Source organism: Camarhynchus parvulus, chromosome 3, assembly GCF_901933205.1.
Source record: "Camarhynchus parvulus chromosome 3, STF_HiC, whole genome shotgun sequence".
NCBI lineage: Eukaryota > Metazoa > Chordata > Aves > Passeriformes > Thraupidae > Camarhynchus > Camarhynchus parvulus.
The window spans coordinates 45376524-45402366 of record NC_044573.1 but is presented as its reverse complement, the minus strand read 5'-3'; the positions used below and the strand labels follow the sequence as shown (position 1 = coordinate 45402366).

The following is a 25843-nucleotide window of genomic DNA, read 5'->3' as shown; positions in this document are numbered from 1 at the left end:
TAAAACACACCCTGCAGGATCTGTCCTGAACTCAAAATCTCAAAAATCCTGGAGTCTTTAAAAATTAAGTTCCAATCATATGAAGCCACAGATCTTCCACGTTCCAATCAACACTGGTTCCCAGTGTTGATTGGAATGTGGAAGATCTGTGACCAGTACTATCCTGGCTCTAGCAAAACAGAGTCACAGCCTCTCTGCTGCATCCAGCTATAGCTGATGACAAACAAAATATTGTTCTGCCTTTCCTTGAACTATGGAGATACAAGTCAGCATAATTTCACTGTGTCAAGCTACTCTAACCTGTGAGGCTGCAAAACTCTTCTCATTTTCATCTACGTTTCAGCTATCTGATAAAAGTAGTAAAAGTTCTCATTAGCATTTTTTGCACATGCCACTATTCATTTTCTTGTGCATTTTTATACTTGGACTAAGGATTTTGCACATCTAATGACTTCAAAATTTCTTTGGGGGCAACACACGGTAAAAGTTCCTTTGAAATTATGGTCTCTAGAGTCAGAAAAAAAACCTTTGACAGATGTATGTCAAAGCAATCACTAAACACTTTAGGAAAATAGCAGAAAAAAGCATGAAAGGAATTAATAATTAAGCTTTAATCATTTCCCCCCAGTACTAACATAAAATGAAAACATGCTCAGCCTAGGAACTTGCAATTCTCTTATTTCTTGGCTTCTCTAGAGAGCTGACTGGATCCCTAGTAGTAAATGAATTATATCATCAAGAAGAAAAATTCAGATGAAAAAGTCCATCATTGACTGTAAACATTGAGCAAAATGTGCTGTCAATGTTTGTTTGTTTTCTAAATGTGAGTCCTTCCAGAGTCAATATATAATGGCATGAGATAATGAGTATGACAATACACTGATTTTACATAAAAATATTTAACCAAAAGAGGAGGGTTTGGTTATGTTTTTCTAATTAATTTCTAAATTCAGCTTTCCCTTGAAATGTACTTGGTTTTGTTATGAAGCCATAAGACAATGTGGGATTTTAAGTGGGGCAGTTTCTTTGACATATGCAGTAAATAGATCAGCAATTCCTTTCCTTTGCTTATGTAGGATAACTAACATAAACCTCTCCCCTATTTTGATATCTAGTGTAAATGAGGTTTTGTTAGGTTACAATGAAGATGCCATATTATTATTTAATTCAGTCCACTTTTAATGCATTCATCATCGTTTAACTCAGAATATGAACACAATAATAATGAATAAATATTGCTCTGGTAAATCACACAGTTAAATTTAAAGTCTTGTGCCTGATAGAATGATCGAAAACTCAGAGCAGCTCAGCTTCTAAAAAGAAAAATGGTAAGACAGGACTGCTGGAAACCATCCTTCTTGCAATGTTTTATTTAGGAAGCAGGCATTTTTTCCAGAGCTGTCAGACAGGATGAGGTCAAAACCAGAATAGTATGAGAGAGATCTCAAATAATGATATTTGTTAAATATATGCCAGAAATTATTAATGTTATAGGGTGCAGACCTTTCTTCTCTCACACTGGGGACGGAGAACAGAGGATGAAAGCCAGAAAGCATCCACTCTGCAGCCATAAATTTCTGAAACCTCTGTAAGGCAACAGCCAATCCAGTCCAGTATTGGTTGAGAACTCTGACAGGTACATTTAGATGGCAATGATATCATTATGCTGCTTTTTCATTAAAAAAAGACAAGTTGGCATCTTCTAGCACACAAGAAAAGATCAGGAAGAATGTATCAATAAAGGAGATCAAACTTCCATTAAAATGGGTAGAAAAAAAAAAATCACTTAGAAGTGATGGTAAAAAATAATGGTATTACTAAGAAATAAAAATAGTTAACAGTTAGGTAGTAGTTCCCATTTTCACTGTATAACACAACCATGAACTAATCTGAGTGTTAGTCTTGGAAGTCCAAAACAAATACCATAAGAGATAAGATACAAATAATCTTGCAAAATTAATATGCAAATGCCACAGTATCTATCAGTAAGTCCATAAACCAATTGTGAATTCAATTTAACTGTAGACTTTGAAATGGAGTTCCAATTGAAATGTAATGATAAATCCTTTCAGAAATGCCATGATTCAAAAGACTCATCATGAGGAGTCCTGGGTTCATCATAATTCAACTGCAGTCTTTCAGACACTGAAAAAGTGTTGGAACCAAAACTTTCTTTCTCAGGTCAGTTCTTTCACATCTGGGCTTCAAAGTCGCTTCTCTAAGTCATTGTTTCAATGAAGATCTGAACAGTCTTTAGCAGTCCAGTAACTGAGGAAAAGGAGAAACTGAGAACAATTCACCATCTGTCTCCTGCTGTCCAGTGCAATCCTGCATCTGTAATTTGGTTTTTTAAACTCTGCAGGGATTAGAGGGAACCCTAAACTCACATTGGCCACACTATTTGATAAAATGGAAGTGCCAGTGGGGTGATTAGTACAGTCTTTGTTATTCTGCCTCTTCTACAAGCTCCAGTAATTAAGCCATTTAATTCAATTAAAAAAAAAAGTATTAACCATATGTCCATCTGCACAGAAAAAAGAAAATATCACTACCACTACCACCACCAGTACAACATACCAGATCAGCGCAACTGGATTTTCTTGCCTTTAGGAAACCAAGGCAAGCTACATTATCCATCATTTTCCAAAGCTGCCATGCTGTTTCTGTTTTCTGCATAAGTGCTGCAGGGATAGAGCGTCCTGGGTTTGACAAGATGACAGCGGGATTCGCAGTGCAGCCGCCAGCACCTGCCCAGCAAGCCAAGCTCTGACAGAATGATGTATGACCAAGTGGGAAACCAGCCACACAAACCTCAGTAAAACAAACAGTGCAGCACTGCCTGAGTGAGGCAAACATATCAAACTGTGAAATGATTATAGGTTTACATAGCATGATAAGGATTTACAAATCATTGGTATGATACACTACATTACAATTTCAAGGCAGGGAGTAGCAAAGGAAACTTCTTTTAGCCTAAGAATATATAATTACTTACCTAAGATCATAGTAATGGTATTCCCTGTGGGTTTGAGTATTTTTGTTCTTGTTTTTGCTTTTATGAAGGACACAGGCCAGAGATCATCAGACACAGTGTACACTTCCCAGGATTATTCAGGAAAAGTGTAGGCCCAGTACAGGCAATGACTATATAGACTTTCATACACATCCGGCCAGCACACCCCTGCTCTCTGCCCAGCCAGAGGGAGTGAGATTTTTGACATCCCACTAACACTGACTGGAAGGGTAGGAGAAAGCATCTACAAAAATGGTCAATGATTTCAATAAATGGGTATAACCCAGATTTAAAAGCTCAAATTTTGACTAGTGTAATTTATTGCACATTGTTCTAAATAGAAAGCAAAACAGAATAAACAGCAGTAACAGTTCTGTCACAAATTTTCAGTGCATTTAATTTCTTTCTGCTTACTTCAAATTTAAATGCTTTTGTAAATACACCTCATTTTACCAAAATTTTTCTTTTCCTTAAACCTTCCTATTCAAGAAGTCTATTTTTCTTGCTGTCTTTAAAGGGCTCCAAGAAGCATTTTCTGGGAAGTGAGATGGCAACTTATGAGCTTGGCTATCTGTAAGCTCAAAATAGCATGCCTTTATGGCTGAAGAATTTCACATTGCATCTGTTTACACAGACAAGAAAATTGCTTACCTTATTTTTCCATTTTCTTCTGAACTGCTCTGATTTACACATTAGCCTAACAACAGAGAGCTCCATGCAGTGATTTATAAAAGTCCTTTCTAACACAGAGAAAGGAAGCCTTCAGAATGCTTAATACAGTCACCTAAACTAGCACATATACTTTGTTCCAAAACTATTATTTGGTAAAATAAAAATATATATTTGAATTACAAGGTTTTCCTAAGATTATTGGCAAGATTATGTATAACAATTTTTCAAAACACACAGTGGTTTTTTTTTGGTTTTTTTTTGTTTGTTTTTCCTCAAAATACAGTGGATTTTTTCAAAATACAATAAAGCATTTTAAAAGCTTGTAATAGAAGATTAAAGCATTCACAGTTCTATATTTATAGTAGCTCATATCAATTGAAGGTAGTGTAGCAAAGTAAAGGATTCTATATGAATGCTTATGTGGCAACAGGAAGCACAGTGTAATTATCAGTGAACACAACCTCAGATTTACCATAACTAAATTACACTTATATTAAATACTTTACACTAAATATAGTTTAGTTTCTTTGAAGAATGAGAATACAGAACCACAGAAATCAAGCACACCAGGAAAAATCCTGGCCACTTTCTTGCGCATTCACAGTAGATAAAAACAGATTGTCATATACTTATATATGTATGTATATATACACATAAGTATATCTACATACAAATGTATATCACATATAGTGTGATGAGTAGATGTATACAGAGCTGCTGATGAAAGTTTATGTGCATGTATATATATATATATAAAGTATATGTATATATATATATACTTATGTATATATACACACACATATATCTGCAGCTATATATACACATAATTTTGTCACATTATTCCAAATATTGTTATAAAGGAAGACTATATATTTCACTAATTAGCTATCAACTTGATAGCTATCAACTTGATACAGATAATGTTCAGTCAAACATATCGCAGTAACACTTCAACTCAAATGCTTCCATTTTGCATCCATAAATATATTTTGTTTTCTAAATTCACCTAAATTAAATGCCAGTGCTTTAAAATTAATGAATTAGATTTGCTCATTATTTGCTTACTCTATTTGTGCTGCTAGTTTGAAGTCTAGCATGAACAAATTAGGAACTCATTTCTCTAGCCACACGGATCCTTTTCATTACATTGAAGAGTGTATAGAGAACCCAATGCATAGCACCGAGCTACCTGATCCATGTCCCTTGCAGCCCTGCAGTCAGAGGAAAGGAGCATCCCTCCTGGGGGGCAGAGGCAAGGGGATGCTACCTCAGTGCTCCTGCTGGGACATCTAAGGATGGCAGACTGGGAGTACCTGAGTCTGTGTACCTGGCATGGCCAGGAAACACACTCTAAAACTGGGCCATGGCAAGAGCCTCTTCTGTGCCTTAATTTGCCAGTTAGCTTTGGCCAAACATCTACCATCTTCTTTACTAGGACTGAGAGACTTAGGTTCATACTGCCCAGCTGTACCTGTCACATCCTCTGGGGACGTGGTTGCTTAAACTGTGTTTGCTTTTACAGAATTTGCTCTTCCAAACACCTTACTTCTTGTAGTATGAACCCTTCACTGAGGGTTTTTATATCATGATAGAAATATAACTTTGAAGAGTAATGTATTTTAATGGCCAGTGACTTCAGTGGAAACATCTGCTTATTTACATGGTCTCAAAAATAAGTATTTTGTTGCCATTAGGGCTAGAGAAGAAAAATCTCAGATGTTGCATCTGTGCAAAAATCCAGATATGCATTTCTGATCTCTTTCACTTAAGACTTCCATCAAAGATTGAATTTATCGTACAACATGCATAATTTTCTTGCAGAATTTTTTTTACAAATATGCCATCTATAACAAGCACACATCCTTGTCTGCATAGTTAAAGGACAGTGATTTTCACAGATTTACTGAATAAGTGTTTCTGTGCTATTTATTATTTATTTACTCCATGACCCAATACTCATTCACACCCTGAATTTCAGTTTCAAAATAATCCTATCTTGAAATCCTCTAAAATGATACCCAGAAGTTTCAGAAATGAACTACTAATCTCACCTCAGGGCAGTGCAAGTTTCTCACATATAACAGCAGCAGAATTGCCAAAGGAAAGGCACATATCTCTCTTGGACAAGTGCACTTAGTGGTTATTCTCTAAACGATTCATATAGAACAAGGTGAAACATTCAAAAGCCTGAGTTTGGACATGTCTAGAGTTTTCAAATGCTTGAAAACAACAGCAAATCAAGTCTTGCCTAATTAAGATTACAGTAAATATTGACTACCAGTTCAGTTAAATCTATGAAGTACAATTCTAAAGAGAGGAAATTATCTAAATTCCGGACAGTTTCAGTGAGCTTTATTAGAATTACACCCCATCTGTCTAATTGACATTGGAGGAAACAGACATGCAGCCTGAAGTTAGTAAGAATTACAAATATTAGGAGTTTTACTCAGTTTGAGCAAACCACTGCAAACTGACTTTGCAGGTATGTGGGGACAGGAAAGTTTGGAAAAAGGATTTATTACTACACTGAACATAAATATAGAATTAGATTGAAATGAAAGAAGAATACATGGCATTCAATTATCTCCTCTAGTGAGTAGTGCATATTTTCCCCTTTGCATAAAACCTTCATCTTAAAGATTTTGTTTCAGTCTTTTATTATGTATGCACTTTTTAATCCAGGATTGATTCATATTTTGTTCATTAGTATAATGTTGGATCAGAGTTGTGATCTAGATTTTCAGCTCTCTCTTTATGAAACACTGCCCATTGACTCCACAGATAATCCTCCCAATGAGATATTTAAAATTACATTAAAATTTTCACTATGTGAAATAAAGTAATGGGAATTCTTAGGCTTAATTATATCATTTTCCCAGATGTTGTTAAATGCTAGAATGCTTAGAATCAACATGGAAAATAGTGCCTAAGGAGAAAAAAAATCAAGCCTTGTAATGATTTCTCCTCTTTTACTGAAATGGCATTGTCCTCTAGGAAAATAATCAGGTTTGAGTATATTGATATTGAGAAGAACTTGGTATCAATTCTAGATAAAGTAAAAAAATGATGTTATATTTCTAATCCTGCCCTACTTTTCTTAATACTTGCATGCATTTAAATTCCATATTTAATGTGAATGATAGACATTAAGCATGTTCACAGGGAATAAACCTCATAGGCAGACCTCTTTACCATCTTAAATGGTACTGCTTTAAAATGAAGTAATCAACTGATTATGCCTTAAAAATAAATAAAATTTTGCTTTTTCTGTTTGCTCACTTCACAATACACCTCCAGAGAAAATCAGAACACTGTACAAACACTTTTCAAGTATCAAAAAATTCACAGAGCCTGGAAACTGAGCTCTAAAGAAGCTCACCTGACACCTGACACAATCTTTTCAATTTCATTTGTCTGCAAGAAGAAAATGAAATGACAAAAATGTCTGTCAAGCCCTGAAACCAGAAAATGGAAAATATTTTTTTCTGGAAATCTTTCTCGTGGTGGGAAAAGAAATAGCCCAAACAATAACAACAAAAACAGAACTGTAAAAAAGCCCCCTCAAATCACAGATTTTCTGCTTTTGCAAACAATATATTTTTTACCTTCAGAAACTAATTTCATTTTCTCTCAGCTTAAAGCTGAATCTCAGATATTTTGTAACAAAAAGTGTTGAAAGAACATGAGTTCCATTCCATTGTTCATTGAGTGAAAATTATAAAAATGTTTGTGTTTCCATCAAGGCCTGGCATAGAGCCATCCAAGTCTCTGGATACAATGTCACATTTACCTGGTGTCAGGTCCTGTTATATGAAAGATCTCTAACATGCATCATTTAAACGTGTTAAAAAACATGAATTTGATCTTCCCTGGAGTGTCAGAGAATCTGAACGTTTCCAAATTGAACTATTGCTGACCACTGGGTTTTCTACTGTAAGTATGGCACTGCATGCAAGTATTAAAAGAGCAGACTATCTGCTTTGGCTTTTGTTGATGATAGATATTGTGGCAACTTAGCATAAGATGAAGTAAAGTGACTTGAAAAATGCTAGGAAATTCTCTATTAAGGGAAATTTACTGTTATTGGCTTTGGTGATTGAAATATTACTGCTATCTACTGTGGCAAACCCAAAACTCCCACACAGGACAGATGGTTTACTTAAAAAGTGAAAGGAAAAAAAAAACACAACCCTGTTAAGAGGTTTCAGCTAGAGAAGAGAAATCACTAAGAAAAAGCTACTGGCTAGCGAAATCTACATATCTTTTTGGACACAAACTATTTCTAGGGAAAAGAAAATTTTATGAGAAATTTTGTGTCAGAATGTTGTGATTTTAATATAAAACACTGCTTATTATTTTGTCTAAACAATGCCTTAAAGCATGCAATCATAATAACGTGTTGAAGCATTTTTCTTGGTGTCAAGTTATCACAGCTGGTCAGAAAATAACATTTTCAGTGTATTTATTTATTTGTTTTACAGAATGGAAATTCTTATAATCTGAGATTTGGGGATATCTTTTCACACTGATAAGCTTATGAACTGTGCTAGTAATTTATTGGAATGGATTTATTGCTGGGGAAGTAAAGAGTTCTGTGTGCATCCTTTTTATGTATTAAATTTCTTTAATAGACTTGCAAACAAAATGCTATTTTATGGCCTAAACAGTGAAACACCATGGTAAAAAATGATTAACAAAGGGAAGATACTTTTTGTTGCAACATCTCACTCAAAATATTTTAATAAATACTTTGTTTCTTTATTCACCAGTATGTTTAATGTCAATCTTTCCATCTATTTAAAAGTGCAGTTTAACACTCACTAGGTGGCACAATAGTTATTCAGAAGCAAAAGTCTGGACTTTGCAACAAAATCTTAACCAGTCTCTAATAAAGGCTTTGTCTTAGAAATTACAAACTAAATTATATCTATATTATATCTATATCTTGATAGGGACAGCAGATAAAGTAAATGCATGTCATTCAAGTACTGGTCCCAGTCAAACTAGGAGCCAAATTGCAGAAAACTGTGTTTCCTGATGTAGTTCAACTTCAATTCTTTTTTTCTTCCCCATTGGAATAGACACATCTGCAAGTCCTAGTGGAATTCTGTAGATTAATCAAAATTGTCCATTCCAAACTTCAACCCTCTCTATGCATGCTGCCAGGAATTTGTAAAGTCTCTGGGAAATCGATGGTGGCAAGCACTGTGGATTTTAATGCATGCAAGCCATTGTTCTTTAGTGAGATACAGACAAGTAATCAAATAATGCTCCAATGCTGTGCTCCTTTTTTAGGCTTTGTTTGCAGGGCTTGTGGGTTTCTTGTGGTTGTTCATTCTTTTGAGCTAACAGAGGAAAGATGTGCCCAAGTGGGCATGTCACTAAATGGAGACATCTGCAATGAAAGCAGACTTGACAGAGAGGGAGGAGGCACTAAAGAAAAAATAATTTTTAGCTATTCTACACAAATGCCTGTTGGTAGCCCTCATGACAGGGTCCGCTTCCTACTAAGATTTAACTGGGTTTGCTTGACTATCTCCTTTTCTGCCCATTTGAGATGTATCCCTACAACCTAAAGGTTTTGAACTACAGTTTAAAAAAATCAGTGCTAGTATAGAGAATACACATTCACAAGGCAGTGATTTTATTCTGTGTGCAAAATGGATCTGCTCCAGCAATTCACTGCAGTTACACCACAGAGTATTGATTTCTTTAAGACCCTCTTGTCTGATGGTTTTAGGAGTTTTGTAGTAAAAGAGGCATAAGGCTGAGGATGGAAAATGAAGGACTCAAGGTTAAGAAAGTTAAATGTGGAAGTCAATGTATTCCTAATTCTGTCTCAGGATCTCTATACACTATGGGAAGAGTGATGTATGCAGATCTTTAAAATAATATCACCTTCCCTTGAAAGGGTAGTGCAAAGCTGAATTTAGTAAATCACAGGCATTCCTCAACTTTTGTCTATGCAACTTTGTAAAATGAAGTATCTTGAACTATATCTTTGAAGGGTTTTGTCTACACAATTCTAAAATGTTAGGATCATTGCATCAACAAAAAAAGACCATTTTTAAATCCAGCAACATTTTCATCTATTACACTACAAGTTTTCTATTCACTATCTAGCTAACACAGTCACGGTACTCTGCAGTCCCTCCTTGTTTCTGTTTCTGAGGATCTGGGCATTCTGTACATGGCAAATAGAAAGATATGGAGACATAATTACATCAGCTGTAAAGGTTGCTACCTAAGTAACAGGATTTTGCTTCTAAAATAAGAAGGTTGAGTGGACTCATGATTGTTTGCATTTTTTCTTTCAAGCCTATAAAGCCTGCATTTTGTAAACCCATTACAGTCTAGGAGAAGCAAAAAAAGACTTAAAATCAGGAGTCCTACATAAATTACAAGGAAAATATTTCTCCTAGTTTTGACAGGGTTGCTCAATTGGCAAATACAATATGCTATTTTCAGAAACAAAGTAGAAAGCTAGAAGAAAGAGAATCTGTACCTGGAAAAAATATCTCCTGCTCTACAAGGTCATAAGTATTTTCATGCTTGAACTAAGAGTAGGGATACATGCTGCACATCATTTCACAAAGTCTCATTGCCTCAAAAAAGGAGCAATAATGCTGCATTATTTCCCTCCATTCCTCTGAATCTTCCAGCTGCCCCACTTTTATGCTTTGATTTGCCAGGGAGCTGTACTTCTAGGCTGCTGTGGGTCTAGCTGACCAATTATTTTTTAGAATCAGAAAAGAATTCTATATTTGGTTGCCACTCAGGAGGGTATTTTGTTTTGTTGTTCCTTTAATCTTTCTTGGCAGTCCTACAGGGATAAATGTGGGTAAAAGCTCCTAGGACTGAGTAGTCTTAATTAGGTTAGTATCTGCAGCAATCCATGGACAGACTCCAGAGAAGATAAAATGGTTTTGGATTTCTACTGGTGGACATCAGAGAGGAGGACAAATTTAAACCTCACTTGCTGCTATTGGTACCTTCTTGCCACATTTCTTGCAGGATTAAAGGTTTGCTATAGAAAGGCCAGTGCAGGCTTTTTCTTTTGTTTTCCTGCACAACCTGAGTTACAGCTCTCAGAGGTGTTTCAAACTCAGTTTGCAGGACTTGCAAGCTGGATCCTAGTGTTCAGCAAGAAGTGTGTACTGCAGTGTCACTATGTTCTTAACAAACTGTCCTGTGTGCCAGGGCACGTCCTTTGGAGAGAGTGAGGTGTGGCTAGGGTTTGCATCCAGGGCAGGGGTACCAGGAGAAGAGTGGAATGGTCCGGACTAACTGCACATGCTTGTGAATGCTTGTGTGCTAAAAGCTCCTGCATGAAATTTCACTGCACAAACATAACCAGTGTAGATAAAGATAAAAGGGACACAAAGTATAAAATACAATACAAAGATGTGTGATAGTGCAATGTTGTAACTCCTTATGGGAAGCTGAAGTCAGCAGGTAAAGCAGGGAGGGCACGCAGGCAATCCATCCTTTGGGATAACGATTCTTATAACTGAAAGTAGCAACAGAATCACTCGAAGGAAAAAGGCATTTCCACTAGCTGGAGCAGCAATTCTCTGTCATCAGTTCTTCTTCCTATGGTGCTCTCATGGCTATGAGAAAGGTTATTACAACCACACACAGTCAGGAGAGGAGTCCAGGTACAATGGACTGAACAGGTTAAGAACAGCTGGGGCTTGTAACCCTCTTCTACAGAAAAAAGCATCTTCAGCAATGAATTACTCAAGAGAAAAAATTGCTTGAAAATGGCTGGAAAAATGCCACTTTCCTAAGAACTGAAATTTTTTGTTTGTCACAGCAGAAATACAGATTCGAAGAGTAGGAAGAGAAGACCAAAGGTTCTGTTAATATCAGAATTTTATATCAGAACAAGACAAGCACACAGAGTTGTTTTGGCATATATTAGAAACAAATCAATGTCTTATTTCTCCTATGTCTGACAACAAAAGTGCCAGTGATGATCTTAGTGAAGAGAAGGGAAGAAGCCACACTGCCACCCAGGCTTTCAGGAAACCCATGCTTTTTGTTAAATAAATACATAAATCCCTCACCCACTTGCATCACTTCTATACCATTTCAGCTGAGACTTGAGATCTGATCGCAGATGCTTGGTATGGTAGCATGAGGAACAGAGCTAAAATGAGAATCAGGTTTCCAAAGAGACCAGGCATTTTGGCAAAGCCAATGAAGCTGTGAGCCAGAGCCAGGTGATGGCAGATAAACACGTGGGCTTCTGAGTCAAGTCCTGCTTTCTGCCATCCCAGCTGCTGCAGACAAAGCAAATCCACCATGCTTGCTCCTGAAGAAGTCATTGCACAGGACCTCTCTGATTCATTATCATTTTATGAGAGAAAGGAGGCAAGGAGACCTGAATCTCAATAAAGTAGTTAGATATTAAAAGTGACAGATGAGAAAAAGAATGCATTTCCAGGCTTAACCTCACATCAGTCAATGGTGGTAGCTCGGAGCCTCAATGTGTCCTTGCTACCAGGGAGGCCATGGTTGCTGGAGAAGGAGGAGGAGTTTATGTTACTTCAGCAAACTCACGGGCACAAGGAAAATACACTGGATTTATCTGTGTCACCTGAAATACAGGGGCAGAGGGCATCTGGAAGGAAACAAGCTGGCTGCTCAAGTGGCTCCATGCTGAAATACCACAGAAGACCTGGAGTCCACATCCCAGATGGCTTCTTTATATTTTTTCCTTGGAAGTGATATTCATATTTTAGTGAGAAGTAAAGGCAAGGGATATAGCAATGTTATTAGGAAAGTGAACACGTTAATGTTTTGTAAACATTTGGAAAACCTGGATCTTCAGGAGATCAAACACTTGTAATGTAGTACTGGTAGCACTAGACAGGCAACTTTGAGTAGTGTAGGAATGAACCTGGGCTGCTATATTTATGCATATCATCAACAGAGCACACAGCAGGATTTTCTAGATTGTTTTGCTGTATGGTGGATTTATCATCAAAATCGTGCAGGATTTCCCTGCCAGTCTCAATACTGCATGTCAAATTTTATAAATTTTCTAACAAAATAATTAATGAAAATTAAAGCACTGGTATATTTATCCATCAGAGAAAAGTACCTGTTTACTTTGAACAGGCATTTAGCATCCAGTGTCTCCAGCTTTTTCAAAAATCCAAAAATCCTACCTCAGCAGATGTGGCCCAATTTCAGAGATTAAGAATATCTGCATTTCTGCTGAAGTTACTTATAAATTAATAAAATTAATAAAGGAGTTCAAAGATTTTGAAAGAAGTAATATTAACTACTGACACTTCAGAATATTAATTGTTGCCAGAATACTGGTAAGACTCAAAAGGCAAAATGTATTCATGAGGGACTGTGTTGAATCACAGTTGCTTGGATATGTATTAATGTTTGCCTGAGCTTTTGAAATAGAGAGTAACACTTAAATCTCACTGTAGCCTCTTTTGACCTGAGCTCGCTTTTCCAAATGTCTCCGTGTCCCCGTCAATCCCTTTCACTAATCCTTGCTGCTGCTTCACAATTTTTCCAGCTGAAAATGTATCCATGCAGGCAGTATCCTCCAAGCTCTACATTATTAGTGAATACAAATAAGCTGTGACTCTTTAGGATTCATGTAAACCTATCAATATTCCCATGCTGGCTGTGCTTTCAAGTGCAAGAGAAATACTCCACACCAACAGCTGCAGCATATTAAAAATCAAAAATGAGGGTTTTGATGGCACTTGCACATTTCTGCCCTTTCATCTATCCTCTATCACTCATTTACTCACAGGAGGAAATGACTTTTCCTGCCAAGGTAGAGGTAAAATGTGTCAGACGAGGGCAAAAAAAAAAATCATTAGTGCACCAGAGGAAACAATTTCTGAGATACAAAGTGTCAGCAGAAATGAGTTTGTACTCATTGTTGCATTCCTGTGACCTTCTTCAAAAAGGCATATTATACCACCTATTTTTTGCTACTAGAAATAATTTTCAAATCATAGTACCTAGATGAATCAATGTTTTACTAGAGTCTCTCTACTTTTCAATACTTGTTTTTTCTTTCACAAAAATGAGGAAAAGCTTTTCTGAAAAGTTGAAATAAAAATGTGTGCTTACTTGTAAAAATCTGAGAGCTGGGAAATAATAAATGCTGGTGTAACTGGAAGTATCATCCCTAATTCCAATGCTGCAAGATTTCACACTCAGTTTATTTCAATACACTCTGTTTGCAATTTAAGCTTCTTGTCTATTTGAGTAATTTAAGCACATTTGCAAAACTTCTCATTTCTCTTAGTTTGTAAGGGAAGAAAGAAATAAAGAAAAGGAAGTAAAAAAGGAAGGAAGGAAGGAAGGAAGGAAGGAAGGAAGGAAGGAAGGAAGGAAGGAAGGAAGGAAGGAAGGAAAGAAAAAGAAAGAAAGAAAGAAAGAAAGAAAGAAAGAAAGAAAGAAAGAAAGAAAGAAAGAAAGAAAGAAAGAAAAAGAAAGAAAAGAGAAGAGAAAAAGAGAAAAGAAAGAGAGAAAGAAAGAAAAGAAAGAAAGAAAGAAAGAAAGAAAGAAAGAAAAGAAAGAAAGAGAAAGAAAAGAAAGAGAAAGAAAGAAAGAAAGAAAAGAAAGAAAAAGAAAGAAAGAAAGAAAGAAAGAAAGAAAGAAAGAAAGAAAGAAAGAAAGAAAGAAAGAAAGAAAGAAAGAAAGAAAGAAAGAAAGAAAGAAAGAAAGATAAAGGAAACCAATATAAATCAAGCCTTACTATTACTTAGGACTAAAAAATTTGGCCATTAGAAGGTGAACTGGAGCCATGAATATGCAGATTTGCTGGCATGGCCAATGAGAGGGTCATCTGGAAATGGAGGGCTCAAGAGGAAATGGAAGAAGAAAGAGAAATACTTGTATCAGAAGAGGGGAATGGAAGATATTTACAGCTCTAGCCATATTACAGTCTCTAGTACATGAGAGTTTTAGGGAATAATGGGGATGTGGCTTACAGGGAGCTCATGGTCAGAGACAGCACACAAAATCTTTAGAGCTATTGCCTCATTTGCAAGCCCTCATTACCCCAAGGAGATGAAAGGCTGGGATTTTACTCTGTGTGTGCCAATAAAACCCCAGGTATGGGAAGCCAGTGCAGCAGGGTCTCATTTTTGTGACCTGAGTGCCTGGCTCCCAAGTGCTAACTTTACTGTGCTTTCCACTGGCTGCAGTTCTTCCAGGTGCACCGCTGGGTTGAGATCCTGTGCAGGAAATATCACAATGTAACTTCCCACTAACAGCCCCCACAACACAGCAGGTCAGAGTTCACTTGAGACTGCCAATATTTGCTAGGTTTTTTCATTTATTCACTGAAACATCTGTCTAGAAATCAAGCCAATCAGAAGAACAAGAGATCAAATCTGGAAGGTGTGTACCTGAGCAAATAAATTGCAGGTGATTACACTTACAGTGTAATCCACCTTCCTCTGGCCTAGTCGAAGCCAGGGAGCACCAGTCATAACCTAAACACATAAGTGGAGAGAAAAACAACATTTCTACAAAAATATTTGGGGATAAACTGATACACAGGAACATTGGGCAGGAGTTTGGGATGCCACATTTAGTGGCTATTCAGGAAGGAATTCATAGGGCTTTCACTATATTTCATTCATTTTGCTGGCTGCATCAAGTACTTTTTCTTTCCACAGTCTGATACACATCAATATAGTCTAACTCCTAACTGTTTTCCAAAAAATCTACATCAGTATAAAATATGAATATCTTTTTGGAAAATGGGAAGTTATAAAAACCTGATTTCTCTATTAGAAGGTTACTTCAAGGCAGATTTTTCTATTAAATAATTTCACTGCAATGTACACTTGAATTGACAGAAGTGAAATGTAAGCAAATCCAGACAACTTAATTCTCTAAGAGCTGTATATTAAAAGTGGATGGCAATGAGGTTTTTCTTTCTTTAGGAAGATACTTTTTTTCTACCATGTAAAGAATTTTCCAAACTACCGACATTCTTGTTTCCTTGTAAAAACCATCCATAAATCAATACTTTCCAGTAAAAAGACCCATTCAAACATCTTCCCCAGTATATACTTAAGCACAGAGTCCTTGTGCATGAATAATCACATGGTTAGAGAAGTCAACAGGTTACACTCAACTCCATTCTCAAAAGGAGACACTGGTGTGCCATTCTGTAAATCCCTTTAATCCCTTATTTTTATAATTTGGTATAAAATCGATTTATGTACCTAATCACTTCGTCCAAGTCCCATCTGAATTATTCTGCAAGACACATTCATGCCTTTGGAAGAAAAGTCCTTAAAGCTAATAGGAAACAGCTAATAGCTATTTAATTTCACCTTTTCCCTAAAGCCAGGTAAATATCAAACCCTAGTTTGCATGTCTAAATGGCATTTGATTTAAGAAACCCAAGTGGAATAATGATACTTTTCCCAGGTCTTGTTACTGCACCTAATTAGAACAGCCACTCAACAGGACCCTGAATCTGCTCCCTTTGCTCTTCTTCAGGAGTGGACATAGACAGTGCAAGTAAATCTAGTAAAGAGGGGAAATTCACATCATTCAGCATTGCAGAGGATTGCCATAAACTGGATTAATAGGTCTGCACTTTTTAAACTGGACTTTGCAGGTTTCCCTCTGTGTATTTGTCTCCTGCTAACCAATGAAGCCTGAAACTTAACCTCCAAGGAAGTTGCATGGGAGATTCCCCCTGGTTCTGGGAGCAGCCTGTTCCGTGTGCTCAAAAGCTTCTCTGAGTGACCTTTCTGTCCTTACAAGGCTTCTGTTAGACCACTCATGTTCCTCACTTCCAGGCTGCTGTGCAGTATCATGCCCTTAATAGACTTTGATGTAGCCTTTTAGATAACAAACAGTCCTGATTTCTTTTTCATTATTTTATTCTTCTGCTTGCCATAAGATCTTCACCTGAACCTGTTCTAAATATACCCAAATGTCAGAGTTTCTTTATACCTGTGCTAATATGACTTTTCTAAAAATTTTTATTGACCTCTTATTTTTCATTCAGTTCACTTCCATCCATGCAAAATGGGAATAAAGCCCTACTGTTCTTATTTATGATGTATTCTAGATAACTCATAGAGGCAAATAAGTTCAGAAAGTATAAAAGAGTGAAGAAGAATTATTTTGCAAGTATTTGTTTTCTGAAAAAACAGTAGTAAGTCTGGATGATAGAAAATGATGGACAGCATTTATGTTTTCACTCAAAATGCTCTCAGGAGGAAGAAGCAACTTCCAAATATGTATGTCTGTAAAGAGGTCTTTGTTTCCCTGCATGTTTAGACCTGCAGCTTATAGAATGGATTCTAAAAAATTAATTACTAAACTGAATTAAAATTGCATAAAACATAAAAATTATCAAAATGGTTTTCTGTATTTTCCACATTTTTACTATGCAGAAAGAAAATTATCTATATACTTTATATATGCTTGGGTGATATTTGACATTATAGGTAAGCCAAGATCTGAGCAAATGTGGGATATACACAACAAACAACTTTTTTGCTTTTACACTAAAAGAACTGGTAGCATATATCCACTAGATTTTTTTTTCCTGTCAGAGAGTGACAAGGACAATTAATTCTGTAGCAATCACCACTGGAAAACCAGAGATGGTTTACTTCTGAACTATGTGTCAGAGTCATATTAGATGGGTGACACTTCAGTGTGGGGAACCACCTGGACCACTGGGAAACTTTTAGCTCCTCAGGGCTGTGCAGCTCAGCCCCACAAAAACCCCGTGTGCTGGCCTGTGTTCTTCATGCATGCATGTTCTTAAATCTGGTTAAATCTACTATGGATTTTAATGTGTCTAAGTCTACTTACTTTATCAGGAGACAGCATGTTACCAGTAGAGACCACACACTTAGTCATGACTAATACACCTGAAAAATAAAGCTACCTGCATATAAGCTATGCAATTTTAAACAAAACAAAAATTAATCTGATCCATATGTTGTTTTTATGCAGGTGCTTTTAAGATTTCAAGGAAATAAATTCTGCTGAAGCTATTTTCTACAACTGACATTCATTTGAGTGTTTTATAAAATGTTGCAAATTTATTATATAAAGCTCCCAACAGTAAGTGCAACATATTGATTATTTCTCTGACTAAATGAACACTCTATCCCCCAAACTCAAACAGCAAAAAAACCCATGATGAGCTCCATTTCTAACCTAGCACATTTCCACCAGCCTGTGGCATAACTGATCCTAATCTCATCCAACAGATACTTATTTGGTTTTTAAGACTGTGTGCGGTAGTTTTTTGCTGCTATTATTTTGGGGCTTTAATCCCTTAATCTCCTGTAGTTCATTAAGGACTAGAGAAGCATACTACAAGGGAAACATAGTTGTTAAGCAAAGAATTGAGAAAGTTAATTCTTCTTGCTGAGGACCAAACTGTGACCATTTACCAGCCCTGACAACAATATGGTCTGTGGATCACTTTGCCTTTTCAGCATCAGCCTCTGTGAATGTCCAGCCAACATTTACATGTTAAGGAGCTGTTCCTCTGTGCCACATCCTCTCCTAGCAATGTGGTGGCACCTTCCTTAAAACAGCAAGTGGAAGGAGATCTCCTGAGCCAAGCACAGCTGCTTCTTACACAAACACCGCACAAATCCTGATAGGGGTTGCTTGATCTCCTTAGCCATTGCATGGTTAACCAGATACAGTAATTCCATACAGAGAATTCAACAAATCATTGCAAATCAATAACTGCTTTCTCAAATTCTGTGAAAACCTCTCCTCATAATTTTAGTAGTTTATCTGAAAGGTATTGGTCCTACATCTCTAATGCAATTGATGCCTCCAATGAAATAAATGCCTTGGACTTACAGGAAGTCCAGCTTCTTCCAGATCTCAGCATGGAAAATATATTTCTCTCTGACTGTGTATTACCTATTTCTACTGAAGCTTTTGAAATCTACAATCTAATTTAAATATAATTTTGTGATTGATGACAGAGCTTCAAAATAGTGCTCTATGAACTATGGAAAAATACTGGCTACATCTAAAGATAGTTGTAATTTTCTTAGCTCAGTGAAACTAAATTTGGTTTCTAGGTATTCCTGAGGCAATACTTAATGCATACCTCCAGGCAAAGGGAGGGTAAAGTACACCTGGACTTCTAAAACTATAGTTCGAGAAACAGCTTTCCAAGTGCAGAGTTTTTCCTGGTATTCTTAATGAAACTAGAAAAATTATATGGACTTATCAGTGTAAAAATGGAAAAAAACCCTGTGACTTTGAGCAGAGAAATCTTTAATAATACTAATGCAATAGAATGTTTGGAACAGCTCAGGACAAGCCACGAATAAAACTGGGCATGTGAAAATTCCTTTTTTTCTCAAAAGAAATATGCCCTTTCCTTAATTTTTTTCTTGGAAGGGAAAGGCAAATTCAGACAGGTTTGGGACTTTTAAAATTTTTCTTTTATTTGGAATCCAAGCAGGTTTTTGTATCAACAATGTAGTAAAACAATTTTAGTGTCAAAAGACTTTACTTTCATAACATCATCACGTGTTTTAAATATTTAAATTTAAAAATATCAGTAGTCAATTAATCATTAGTCTACATAATGCATTTACACCCTTTTACATCCAAAAGATGTAAATAGAATTGCTAGATTCCAGAGAAAGTCTTCCATTTCCTGAATAATGCATTTAGCAGAGGAAATTTCCTTACCTGAAGCTTTCTGGCTAGCTCTCTTTGTAAGGCTTATAAATGTGAAGTTATCTCTTCCTCTGGTGAGGTGCAGGCACGATCTTATTAGAAATTGTACAAAGTAGAGTTTTTCTACATCTCTTTTTTAAAAGGCTTGTATCAAGCATCAGGTTTTGTTTCCATCAAGCACTACTGCAGTGCTGACCCAAAAGGCCCATAAGAGATTCAGGAGAACAAACTGAGTTACAAGAGAATGTGTTTCCCTTGGTCCTCTAAAATATATCCATGCCCAAAGCGAAAAGTTGATCCAATAGCACTCATTTTTGATCCACCTGAAGAATCAGAAAAACTGACACCAAAGGAATTAAAGCATCAATGCTCCAAAGATGTGACAGAAATTTCTGTCATGATGCACAGAAGAAAACCATTAGAGACAATATGGGAATACTGCGCAGTGGCAGAATCTGATATAAGGTTATGCTAATTACACTGCTATGTTTTTAGAAACCATTAGCATGTGGTATATGGCATTCAAGTGTTGTCCCATACCTGCATCTCATACTCATTCATATAATTCTCATTTGGATTATAAGTAAAACCAAAACTTCCAAACTTCAGAAAACTAGATGGAGCTGAGGTTTTTCCAAAGTCCCAGAGTTTTGGAGGATCATTTCATCAACTTCTAAAGGAAAAAGAAGTTAGGTGATAATTTTAGGGCTAAACTCCCAAATCCTCCAACAAGGGGATTCTGCCACATAGCCTTTTGAGAAGGCAGTGCTCCCATCTGACATGGCTGGCACTGATGAAAGTCAGGTCAACCATTTAGTTTAATAGTCAAATTTTTTTTTTTAGTTCTTACAGTGACTATATGACTTTGAAGCTAAGTTTCTCATGATATAATTTCCAATGGTGCTAGCAAAGCTTTTCACCCCAAGCTATTGACTTGTGTGTATGGAAAGTACAGAAGATTAAAAATGGCTCAAGGTGAATGTCAAAATGCAGACCCATGTAAACTTTATGATCTTGGCTTTTAACTTCCTTGTGCCTCAGTTGTTCTACTCAAGTGGAAAAAAACCCAACAAACCCAAATGTATTTAATTGTCAAGACTATAGCTAATTATTTACAAAACCACTGAGTCTATATAATTCTGTACCACAACAGAAGTCATGGATCATGTTTTTCAATAAAGCAAAGCATTAGATGGCTAACCTTTTAAAGTAAATTAATGTAGCAAATATTGCAGCAGGGATTTTTTTTTTTTTTTGACAGAACATATTTCCTATCAAGGGCAATAGCCCAGGTCCCTGAATTACTGGTTCATCTATATTTGGCAACCTTGCCAGCTCTATACCTCATGGTGTTACAGCTCTGCTTTACATCCAGGAGGAAACCGTTTCCTCAGAGTGACATATTCCTCTTTCCCCACTACTGCAAAGCAGCCCTGCAGTGGTATCTGGCCAAATACTGTCCTTCACTTTTCTAGTCTGGCAGCATCCATGTACCACACAGATCACTACTTTGATTTTTGCCAGGGATCAATACATTGTACATTTTTGCATTTATACAATCACATACAGTCTAGCTTACTGAAATGAAGAGGTTTTGGAAAGTTAAAAGTACATCATAACAGGAGGGAAGAGAGGATGGCTTCATATATTGATTATAGGAGTTATTACTACCAATGTCACTACAACATATGTGTGTATTTACAGAGACTACTGGCAAGATTGCCTCTTTTCTCTCAGACCATATCTTTAACTTCTTCTAACAACAGTTTATTATCAGAGACAGGTTTATCAAAGTTGTGCAGTGAAGATATGAGTGAAGACATGCATGTGAGAATATGTGTATTCATGTGCAATATACACACATATCTTTCTATTAGAATGTTTTCTCAGTGATCATGGAATATTCATTTAACAAGAACAAAATGGTTATCAACTTTTCTTATGGTTCTCCCAGTTTTCCTGTACTATTTATACACACCAGGTTTTGCTTTTTTTCACAGCCATTTTTCATAAGACACCAGAGAAATAGGAAATAACTAAGAAGACAAATCAAAGAATCTGAAGATCCACTACATGTAGCCATCCAAATACAGCCATGCTGTGAGCAACACTATCTATATCATCTATTTGTATATCTATACCTATATAATCTATATCTATATCTATAGCTAGAGCTATCTAATCTATATCTTTATCTATATCATCCATATCTATATATACCTATATCTTTCAGTGAGCTTCTATTACACAATTTGTTCATTTTCTGTGTGCTTAAATGAGAGGAATAAATTCTCTATAGTATGAGTGCTTGCCTGTAGCACACAGTCAGCTTTCTCTCCTCCTCAGGAGGCAGGCTGCACTGAGATTTCTTACTGGCTCTCTGGCACAAGAGGTACACTGCCTGCTGAGAAACAACAGGCTCTGCTCAGCTTGCTACTTTCCGGGAGACTGGTACCTCTCTCTGCACTGGTATCACACACATCTCGCTCAGGGAGAGCAGCAGCTGGAACTGTATCTCTGCACAAACAGGGAGACAGCAGCTTTTTGCAGTTTCTGTCCTTCCTGTGTTGAATGCCTGTACAAGATTAGCAATAACACAACCTTGAGTAAGATTTCAGCAACTCTGAGGAAGAAGCAATTTGCATCCCCAAATTGGTCCTTCACGCTTAGGATTGCAGTAGCCCAAGGTGCCTAATTTTCTTGCATCAGCTGTAGCATACTAAGCAGAACCTGTAATCCCCAAATACCTATGATTTTGAATAAATTTAGGAATTAGGCTGGGGTAGATTTCTTTCATGGATGCTAACTGAGCTGATAAGGATTTTCTGGGTGGTAATGGAGATCCTGTACACAAAGGCTAGGAGCTTCCTGTTCCTTTTATAGAGTGCCAAATGATAAGGATGTTAACTGGAAATGAACAAATAAACAAAGCTCCAACAGAAGTCCTGAGGGTGGTCAGTCCTCTTCGTTTGAACACTCCTTTTGGTTTACTGCCAATTTCTCATTTACTTTTTCCTCTGCTTCTGTATCTCTCTCTGAGATCCCCAAGGGCATTTCAGCAGAATCCCTGAAGCTTCTTAGATCTTTTCCAGTCATGCAGGGCTGCACACAGGACTCCCTGGCACGAAATGGAACCAGCCATATGTAGCAGGTTTGGCTGGTTTTTTCCTGATAACAATTGTCAGACTGCAATCTACAGGTATGTGCAATGGTCGGTTGGGAGTAAAAATGGTTACTGAAACTTTACAAAATTCTAGGAAAAAGTTCAATTACACATACTTTATATTTCTCTTTCAGCAGCATATATGACTTATTTTTGCCTGCAAATTAATTTTTTAGCAAACCATATTAATTAAACAACCAGACATCAGTGAAATGTGAACTCTCTCTTCCTGAAGGAATTTCTGACTTGCTGTGGTATTTAATTCTGGCCCACCTTCACTGGACTGCAATGGCTTACAGCACTTTGCACCTATATCACAGACAATAAACTCATGCAGTGTTTTCTAGTTCCATTTTTGTTTTCTGGCTAGTACAGCTGCCTCAATATTCAGAGGCAAGAAAATTCCAGGGCATACTGAGTCCAGATGAAGATGAAATTGAGTTACCACCTATAGAATAAAATCTACCTGAAAAATTCATATGGATTTTTACCAAGACAATACTTCTACAGAAAGTTTTAATGCAAATTGTAAATATTTGTACTTGGAAACTGTACTTTTACAGGAAAAAAAAAATATTGTCTTCTAGGTTTCCAGTGAGTCAGAATAAAACCCCAGAAGTTAAGTATTTGAGTTAGAAAACTCTTCATATCAAGAAAGTATTTCTGTATATTTTATATATAAAACACACACACTTGTAACAAAACTACTACTTTGACAGATGTTTGGAACTGAATTTCATTAGAAAAACTATTTGACTAGAAATATTAAGGTTCTTTACTCCCATTTGTTAATGAATCAGAATCCTAAATGCCAGGCAACAAGTAAATTGTGGGTAAGGGCTAAAATAATGGAAAGAAAATGGATACTCAGTCATTGCTAAGGGATACTGCATTAACTTCTTTACTATATCAGTGCAGGAACAATGGATAGTCCCTCTGCACTACCAAAATGCTTCCCAGTAGCATCTTTTGAAAACCCACTGGTCCTGATCAGAAAAAAAATACTACACAAATATCTGTGCAATTACCAATGTGAAAAAAATGTCTATGCTATTGACTTTGACTTCTGTTATGGAATATAAGTTACAAATCTGAGACTACAGAATCAAAGTATATATATATGTAAAAAGAAAATTAGTGGGAAATAAGAAAGAATTAAAAACATCATTCTTCTGTGAAATAATTTTTTACAACTTTTCTATATTTAATAGTCATATTAATTTAAAATATTAACTATCCAAATTAACTTGGTAATTCATAATATTAATCCTGAAATTTGGGGGAATTACAAAAAAATCCTTTGGGAAAACATCAACTTTTGATGTGTTTCTTTTGATTTAAATTATTCTTATTTTAGTAATTTTTTAATAGGTGAACTCAAAACATCTCAAGAAGGAATAGACTTCAAGGTAAGAGTTTCAAATTGATTCTGCAGAACCTGATATCCTTAACACTTTAAGCCATCATGGGAGCTATTTGCCTCACTCTACTTCAGCAGTAGTAATAAAATATATTGCAGTTAAGGGAGAAACTTTTTCAGTTAAGGTTCTGAAGTTTTGACATATGAACAAGAGAAAAAAATTACATGACTTTTTTTTTTTTGGTCAAAACAAGATTTTACCTTTCAGTTATACATTAATTTCAGTTTACCTTAGACATCTTCATGACCCACAGCCTTATGTGAATTTCTATGATGCTTCATACTGAGAAGACTGAAAGGTTGCAAGATCCATCTGGTCTTACCACAGCGTAATAGAGAGTTTTGTTCCAGCCAACTTAATCTGTACAAGATACTTACAAAATAACTAAAGATTAAATAAAAAAAAAAATAGAAAAGTTTGAGGAGTACAAGTCCTTGAGTTATGGAAAGAGAGTGATGAAACACTGTGTAACAAAATGAGAAGAATGGGAGAAATATTTAAAGTGTAGAAGGGCACCAAGTAATTTTGGAAATTGTAACAGAATAAGTGAAACTTATTCTCACAGGTTGTGTCAACATCTTCAAAAATAAATTATTCACAGCAATGAAGCACAAGTGTCTCAGAAATAATGAAGAGGCTGACAGCAGGGGCAAAACCCCCAACAGTTCAGCTCCAAGGAAGGCAGGACTTTCTTTAGAGTTATAAGGAGGGTACTCAATTATATCTGAGAAAGTGAAGATTATTTTCTGGTGTCCTGGTTTCAGCTGGGGGTTATACTGTGACATCTGGCTATTGAAGAACTATTGAACTATTAGTTTTTATGATACATTTGAAGTTCTAGAGAAAGGTCTTAAAATGCCAAAATCGCAAACAACTCAGACTAAACTGCCAAGTGAGAAGTACTATAAGAAAGAAACTCTTATTAGCAAAGGGGTGGACTGGAGAGTCCAATGAGTTTTAGCTGTCTAAAGTATTTTCAAGTGTAGAAAAATGTATAGTTTTTAATTTTATTCTGAGAGAAAGACATATTTGTCACCTAAATATTTTTGCAATGGAAGAATCCAGTACTAGAGGAATTAAAGACTTGTTCTCTGCTATTATAGACTCTGAGAACATATTTACCTTGCCAGATCAAATGTTATTTGTATCAGGAACAACTTTAAGGAAAAAGGCTTACTTCACAACATTCACACCTGAAATTTATTAAAAATCAGATCACAGGTTTTTAAGTTTTCATCTTCTGAAGGTCTCTTACCTACAATAAAAAAGGTTTACAACAACTTTTGAGAGGAATCAATTTTTTTGCCCTTTTGTGCTTGTAGGAGCTTGTCAGTTTTCATTTCCAATGAAAAATACTTTTATTCCTTTAGGGCTTTTTTTAGTCAATTATGGTTTGATTGCATTCATGCAAAAAGTACTAATAACAGTAATTTGAATAATTGTTCCCACGAATGAACACTTAGACTATATCCAGCATTAAAAAAATCCTGTTGCTTTGAAATCTACAGATGCAGCCTGTGCTATAGGACAGCCAGGCTGAGACATGAAGATCTACTGAAATAAGGGCTGAACAATGATGACAATGAGAGCTCAACCACTTCTGTACTAGGAGTAGGGACATTTAGGGACTATCATTTTGGATTATATCCACTGATGAAGATGAGCGCTTAATAATTTCTTAATCCCACACTTCCTCAAAGTTTTAATTCTGAGTCTGTTCTTTTCTCTCAGCTGAAGCTGAAATTGCTGTGAAAACCTCAGGGGTGCAATCAGAGAAGATATATAATTTTATTTGACTGGTTGAAGTGAGGAGTTATTGAAAACCTGTCTCTGTCACAGCTTAATAACGAGGAGAGAGTGAGAGGTGAAGATGTCAGCTCC

General features: G+C 36.2%; 1 protein-coding gene across 3 annotated transcripts in view; it reads right to left on the bottom strand.

Moving 5' to 3' along the window:
* CHRM3 (cholinergic receptor muscarinic 3) overlaps positions 1-25843 on the bottom strand; it is a 260595-nt gene that overhangs the window by 5385 nt on the left and 229367 nt on the right. The gene's annotated exons all lie outside the window — the stretch shown is intronic.